The sequence below is a fragment of the Furipterus horrens genome, unplaced genomic scaffold, assembly GCF_987537825.1.
Source record: "Furipterus horrens unplaced genomic scaffold, mFurHor1.1.pri manual_scaffold_1, whole genome shotgun sequence".
NCBI lineage: Eukaryota > Metazoa > Chordata > Mammalia > Chiroptera > Furipteridae > Furipterus > Furipterus horrens.
In genome coordinates, this window is record NW_028327171.1 from 42,087,596 (window position 1) to 42,095,803 (window position 8,208).

An 8,208-nucleotide genomic window follows, 5' to 3' on the forward strand; every position below is an offset into this window, starting at 1 on the left:
GTTGGCATGTTTAAAGTTGTCCCAGAGGTTCCTAAGCTTCTCATTTATTTTTCAATTCTTGTTTCCTCATTCTTTACTGGTTCACTGTTTTTTCTTCCTTATATTCCAAATTATTGACTTGAACCCCGGTTTCCTTCCCTTCACCATTGGTTTTGTGTGGATTTTCCTTCATTTAATTTAGCATAACTTTCACTTCTTCCCTGATGCATTTGCCATACTCAAGCATTATCTGTCAAGCCTGTGAGCATCTTTATCATCAGTGCTTTGAATTCTGTGTCTATTAGGTTGGTTATATCCTCATTGCTTAGTCCTCCCACTGGAACCTTGATCCATTCCCCCTTTTGGGCCATACTTCTCTGTCTCCTCATCTTGACAGGCTTCTGTGTTTTTTGCCTCTGTGTCTTAGGTGGAGCTGTCACTCCTGTTACATTTAAGGGGCAGAGCCTTAGGTATTAATTAGTACAGGGCAACCCGTTTCACCACGTCATGGCGCTGTATGTGGGAGAGAGATCAGAAAGGGAAAAATGCTGCTTGCTCAGTACTTGCCCCTTTTCCAAGCACTTCTCTCACTTTTGTATGGGACTGGTAACTCTCTATTTGTTGCCCTGGCTGTGGTTCCCAGAGTGGGTGAGACTGCGGATGTTCTAGGACTATGGGGGCCCTTTAAACAAGCAGACTCTGCTGGGAGACTGGAATTTTCTGCCTCTGTCCCAACCCCCACTGGTTTGTACAGTCAGAAGAAATGAAGTTTGATTTTCCCCAGTGCTAGGACCATGAGCTGCGTGGTCTGGTCAGGAGCTGGGAACGCTCCCCAGGTGTCCCTCCCCAGTTTTTAAAACATGTCACTGCATTTTCCACCAGCCTGCTGCTGCTGCTGCCACCACCGCACCATGTCCTCTCTGCCCCAGCTTCACTCCTCCTACCTGTCTGGATGAGTATTTCTTCTTTATATCTTTGTTTGTTGGACTTCCATGTAGCTTGATTTTGTGGAACTTCTGGTTGTCTCTAGTTTTGAGGTAGTTGTATTCCTTCTTAGTTTTGGAGGGAGACCCAGAATGTCTGTCTAGGCCTCCATCGTGGCCAGAAGTCTGGGTTACATGTTTTAAAAGCCACATGTTCTTTTTATTAAATAAATCTGTATTGATTGAGTTTTAGAGAAAGAGGAAGGGGGGAGGGGAGAAAGAGAAAAACATCAATTTGTTGTTCCACTTATTGATGCATTCAATTGGTTGCTTCTTGACCAAAGATCTAACCTGCAACCTTGGAGTATTGGGGCGATGCTCTAACCAATGAAACTACACATCCAGGGCACCAGCTGTTTTTTTTTTTTTTTAGAGAGTGGAATGAAGATGTCTCCAGTGGACACCCTCATCCCAGTTTCTTTAATGGGGCTTATCAAACAGTGTTTATGCCTACTTGAGCTGACTCCAAAGAAACAAGCAAGTGCTTGGCTGCAGATTTCATTTAATCTAAATCATCTTAAAAAATGTCCTACTAAATATCTAAAATAATGTCTAAAATAATAGGGAGATAAGGAGTGGAGTGAAAGAGTAGAGATGAACCACCAAGAGAGCCAACCTTCTTTAATTATTTTGAGAGACAGGAAATTTTCAGGCTCGGCAAACTTCCCATTCTGCAGTGAACCTAATTAAAGTAAACAGAATTTTAAAATGAACCAAACCCAATTAGGCAGTGGAAGCTAACATTTCTCTTCAATTAATATGTGAGATCATGTCTCATAGTTGTATGCTGGACACTTTCTCCTTTATTCAATTTGTTTCCCATCCACTGCCCTTCACAGAGTGCCCAAGATCAGATATACCAGACCATAAGATGGTCTGAGCCAGCCCAAACCCTTGCCCCATCCCTAATGTCCTGTGCACAAACAGATGCTATAGCACACAGCCAACTCCCAACATGCATCTGAGGAACAGCAAAGGTGGCAGCTGAAAACAGACACAAAGAAGGAGAGCCAAGCATTTTCTAAGGCTAATTCTATAGCCAGAGCTGATACTGTTTTGCAGTTTATAAACTTGTGATATGACTGCTGGGATCACTCTACCATCTGAAAATGGAGAACTGCTACTATTTTCATAACAGAAGAAACAGTCTCTGCCCATAAGGTCATGTCTATCCTAAGAAAAGCTGAAGGTTTTAAAGGAGAAGTGGTTAAAGGAGATCAGATTGTCTTATCCATAAGAATTAAAAATGCTATAATTATTACATAATTACTGCTAAAGGAAGTATCTAGTAAACTATAGTACAACTCAAACAGATATTATCATGCATGCCAATCTAAAAACAGGGGAAAATTTTTAAGAAAAAGTTTTTTAAATAGAGCTCAAACTACATTCAAGGAATGCTTTTAAAGGCCTGGAAATCTGCATATTGTTAGATAATTTATATATAATTATAGTGTATTGCCCCTGGCTGGTTTGGCTCAGTGGATTGAGCGTCGGCCTGCGAGCTAAGTGTCGCTGGTTCGATCTTCCAGTCAGGGCACATCAGAGAAGGAAAACTCTGACTCCAAAAAACCTCCGCTGCCTTGCGGCATACCTCTTTAGGGGAAAGGCTAAGGGAGTAAACCCCGACAGAAAATCCGGAGCCGGAGTCCCTAAGGCGGTTTGACGTTGTAGTCAACACCGGCAACTCCTGCGGCGCACCTGAAGCCAAGCTGTATTGACTCCGTCTTTCCCTTGGACCCTTCAGCTGCGAAGAGGGGGGGGGTCTGCTGCATGGGCAACAGCAGACCCTCCATATCACCCTGCCCAGGCTCTGTAGCTTCAGCTTCACTGGAGAGGACACTCCAGCGTCATCGCAAGATGTCGATTCAACACGGGAGGAGACAGATACCGTGTCACTCCTGAGTCGGACTGCACAGCCATTCTCGGCGGTGCAGATAGACTCTTAAGAAGCTACACCATCGTCTCTCGAGACAGACGGCTGCCGACGACGAATTATAGTGTATATATAATAATATTAGCACACTTTTTTTTGGAATTGGACATTAAAATGACATTGAGAATGGAAAATAAAAATAAACTAAGTTTCATAAATATATATAAACATTTCCTCTTCAAATAGTTTTTTCTTTTGTTCTTATGTCTATTTATAGAAATCTCTCAATACAAGTTCCTAAAAGTAGTCTATGTATATTTATCATTCAATAAAAGTGGAAATAACTAAAAGGTGATGAGAAAAACAATAAGTACTTTAGATTCAGTCTCCTAAAAAGACTTTAGATCAAATAAGAAATTAAAACTGAAAGTTTCTAGAAAGCATAGAAAGATGAAACCTCCATATTTTTTATTTATTTAACCAACGAACCTTTACTAAGCACCTGCAAAAAAAAGCACTTCGCTGAACATGCAGAAATGTGAAGACAAATATGATAGTCTTCCAAGGTGAGGCAATCAGACTAAAGGGGAAATATATGCCAAGGACTGAGGGGATTCGGAAGAAAGAATTATTAATTCCACTTGATCAGAATACAAAAAAAAAAAAAAAGTTGCATTTAAATAAATCAGTTCTTAGGAAATGTCCTGATTTGGTTAGGCAGAGAGTGAAGGGAAGAGGACATTCCATGTTTCAGGAAGTCATAAAGACTCAGAAGCATAAATGTGCAATGGGTTAGGTTAGTCTGCAATGGCAAGATTAAAAATTAATCTTTAACAAGCAAAGTTCCTGGAGATCCTGTTAAAAAGAAGATTCTGATTCAGTAGGTTAAGGGTAGGGCCTGACATTCTGTATTTCTAACAAGCTCCCAGGTCATGACAGTAATGCTAGTGTGAACCAATACTTTGAGCATCAAGGTAATAAAGAATGGAAAAGTGGAGATTATGGAGTTTTAGTGTCCTTGGAGGAAGGCAATGTGAAGCAGTGACTGAAACAGAGTCTTTGGATACCCTGACTGGTGTGGATCAGTAGGTTGGTTGTCGTCCCACAAACTGAAAGGTCACTGGCTGTAGGCCAGGTCCCTGGATGGGAATGTGCAAGAGACAACCAATTGATGTTTCTCTCTCTCTCTTTCTCCTTCTCTTCCCCTTGCTCTAAAAAACAAACAAACAAACAAACAAATAAATATATAAATAAAATCTTTAAGAAAAAAGAAATAGAGTCTTTGGAGTCAGACAGATTGGATTTAAATTACAGCTCCTTTGTTTACTAACTATGCAGCCTTTGGCAGCTTACCTTTGGAGCTTTAGTTTTCTCATTTATAAAGTACAAAAGTAATTATTACTGCATAGTGATTTGCGAATAACTTAAGAGAGTACATAGCACAGAGTTGTTAATACATGGTGGCATTATTTCCTGGAGACTATAACATCAGGGTACTCCTTTCTCTCGTCTGCTGCTGTCCCTAAGCAAGAAGTGACTAATTTTTCTTTTTCTTTTTTCTTTTTATGCTGGGTTGTTCCTTCATACTGTGTAACTACTATAACAATCATGTAAAAGCAAAAGCCATTAGATGTTTACTATATCTTCGCACTACTAGAGTTATTCTAAATTGGAGCTAAACTAAAAGCTTTTATTTTTTCCTTTTTCTTGAGATATAATTTACATTAGTTTTAGGCATACAACATAATGATTTGATATATGTATTGTTGTAAACTAATTACCACATAAATGACAATTACAGGCAAACAATATTGCTAAAAGGAGAGTGAAATTACTAAGAAAATCAATACACAGAATTATAGTTTAAGAACAGCTTTATATTTTTGCCAAAATGGATTGGCTTTGGTGAAAAAAACTAGCTATAATCTGAAACTTCCAGTTATTTTCAAAAAATAATTATCCTTACCAATAAGTCATTTTCTGTTTCCTTCATTAAATTTATTCATGGATAGATAATGTCAACTAGATGCAAATGTTTTTTAATATGTCTTCATTTGTAAATGTACTCAAGGCAAAACAAAAAACAAAAAACTATTATTGTGGTGTATACTAGAGTTGGCAAGTATGGGTCACAATTTTGTTGTTGGGCTAGATAAACATTGCCCTAAAATTGGTTTGAAGTACCAAATAAAACCAAAGAAACATTGATACCTTGTGTGATTGTGAGAATTCAAGAAAAACATTTGTTTCTGACCTTGTTTTAGACTAGTCAGACACTGTAACAGAAATTGAAAGTAAAGTTTTTGCAAAAAAAAAGCATGTCGATGTTGAAAGTAATTCAGTTCAAAATACATTTATTAGGCATTTTCCAATAAATGTAACTACAGAGCCTACCCACTTAGCCACTACCTACCCCAGCTTCCTGCTGGTGCCAGGTCCCTTGAGGAACTCATGGAAATTTGGCTAATGATAATGGGATGGTTAGGGGTGAGTTGAAGAATCTTTAATGAAAAAAGGGCCCCCTTTATTGTTCTATGCTGGTGACATAGAAACATGGATCAATAATACTTAGTATTCAGTCCAGTTTTTCATAAAGGAACCTTTTATAACAAGGAAGCAGTTCTTTTACAAAGTCAGATTCCAGTCCCAATAGGCTTGAAGAGAAAAGTAACCAAAATATGAGACTAGGCTCAAGTTCTAATATTTTCATCAGCTGTAGTTCACAGGTTATATTCTCTCAAAACATTATATTAGTGCCTACACCACTAGGAGTGTAGTTGATCTGGCCAAAAAATACTCCCAATATCCAACAGCCCCATCTTCTTTGCTTATCTCTCTTCTGCTCTTCAAGTATGTTCCCTGAATCCAAATTTTCTTTCTGATGATATGTGGTCAGGCAGGATTATTTTCCCCTATATCTAACTTTATGCTCATCAGGGCAATTATATCGTTAACTTTTATTACTACCAGTATCACTACTAATACTAAAAAGAAAGAAGAGGAGGAGGACGGAGATAAGGAGAAGAATTATTTATTAAACACTTATGTTCCTGGCACTGTTTCATTTAATTTTCACTAAAATAAACTGGAACCTGCTATAATTAACTCTGTTTACAGATAGCAAAACTAAGGTTCCAAGATGTTAGGTACCTTGCCTGAGATCACGCACTTGAAGTACAGGGGCAGAATTTAAATAAGCAGTCTAATGGTCTAATGCCAGATGCTTAGCCCTTTCTCTTACTGCCTCTCTAGAATCAACTGATGATCTTTGAGAGAGATGGGTTAGAACAGGCCCAAGTCAGCTCTAGGTGAACAGGCCAAGCTTCAATCCCTGGCCCGCTAACTATAGTCCACCCACATAGCCACTACCTACCCCAGCTTCCTGCATTGTGTCTCCAGGTAATCGAATGTTTAAGCAATCAATAGAATAATCTGTCCATTTCTGTTTCTCACTTTGTTAACAACACCAGAAACAAAGAATTCAGTCATTAATAGCAATTGTATAATTAGAATACTGATTTCTCCTAAGTCTTTACTTTCCTCAAAAGTTCTGGTTTAGGAAGCTCCTTAATCCTCCCACTCCAAAAACCAGGTCACCCAAACTATTTTATCCTGGAAGAAATAGATCAGAGAGGCCGAGCGAGTTTCGGGATTGGCTGTGATGCATCCAATCAGCAAGCAGTGCGGGCAACAGGTGCTGGGCCGGGAAGGTGTGTCTGTGCTGGGCGGAGGCGACTGGAAGTCTAGGACTCCGTAGTGTTTTTTTTATAAGGCTTAAGAAAATCACAAGAGACATGTCAGTGAGTAACCAAAATCTAGATCCAGATAGTCCTACAGATATAGAAGATTGTACAGACACTAAAGAAGAACTTATTAAACAATGTGAAGAAATGTGGAAAGACATGGAAGAATGTCAGAATAAATTATCGCTTGTTGGAACCGAGACACTCACTGATTCAAATGCTCAGCTGTCATTATTAATTATGCAAGTGAAATGTTTAACTGCTGAACTCAGTCAATGGCAGAAAGACACTCCTGAAATACTTCCCCTGAATGAAGAATTTCTAGTATTATTAGGGAAAGAAGAGTTCCAAAAATTGAGACATGACCTTGAATTGCTACTATCTACTATTCAGTCGAAGAATGAAAAGTTAAAGGAAGACTTGGAAAGGGAGCAACTGTGGTTGGATGAACAACAGATATACGAATCTCTTATTGTACTGCATAATGAATTGAAACATCAGATTGTGACAGTTTCTGAACCAAGAATCTTTAATGAGCTGAAAACTAAACTGCATGATATAAAAGAATACAAGAAGAAACTTGATTACCTTGAGTGAGTTTCAAGAAGACCGCTTTCCTCTGCATGATAGAAATGTTAAAAAGAAAAAGAAAAATACTCAAGAATCAACTACACAGCTGATAACCCTACATGAAATATTAGAGATTTTTATAAATAGATTATCTGATGTTCCACATGATCCATATGTCAAAATTAGTGATTCTTTTTGGCCAACTTATATTGAGCTTCTCCTGTGAAATGGGATTGCCTTGAGATATCCAGAAGATCCAACACAAAATTAGACTAGAAGCTTTCCATCAGTAAAAGGGTGGACTCTTTCACAATACTTAAAGAATCTTGTCATTCAAGGATAAGAAAACAATGAGTATTACTTGGATAAAGAATATTATATGCAAATCAAACTACCTTATCCATATTTCTTTTTATCCTTAAAGTGCCACATGCTGCCACCTATTATTCATTTTAAAAGGGGTCATTTCACATTCTGGTCAGTCCTTTGTTGTTTTAAACTGGATGGACAAGGATGCAAGTAAAAATGTTCTAGGCTTAATCATTATTAAATATTTAGTATATCTAACTTTTGTAATAATCTTTGAGAAATTCTTTGTTAAATTATGATATTGCCGATGTCATAATCTTTTTTAAAGTTTATGATTTTCTTTTATGCATTTTGAGTTCTATTTGCTCCTTATTTTGTTTAAATTCAGGAATTATAATTGAAAGGCCATTTAATATGCAGATGGTTTTAAAATTGACAATATCTGATGTAGAAAAAGCATCATTTAAAAGCACTTAGTAAATCTGTTCCATGTATACTGCCTTAGTTCTAGATTTGTTAAAAACTGAAATATTAAAGAATGGATAAAGGTAGTAGGAAAACTCATATACTATGTATATTAAACCACTTTTGACTCTGTTAATTACTACTAATGAAATTGTGTTCATAAAATTATATTAATATTTGTGACTTTTCTATAAATAAAATTCTCTTTTCTAAAAATAAAAAAAGAAATAGATCAGATCAGTTAATCCCTGTCAATATTAGTAAATCAAGAGCTGTAGAATCT

At 37.4% G+C, this 8,208-nt stretch overlaps 1 pseudogene; it reads left to right on the forward strand.

Moving 5' to 3' along the window:
• The first annotated feature begins 6,632 nt into the window (after positions 1-6,632).
• Positions 6,633-7,444, forward strand: LOC150020935 (centromere protein K pseudogene; annotated as a pseudogene).
• Positions 7,445-8,208: the final 764 nt, after the last annotated feature.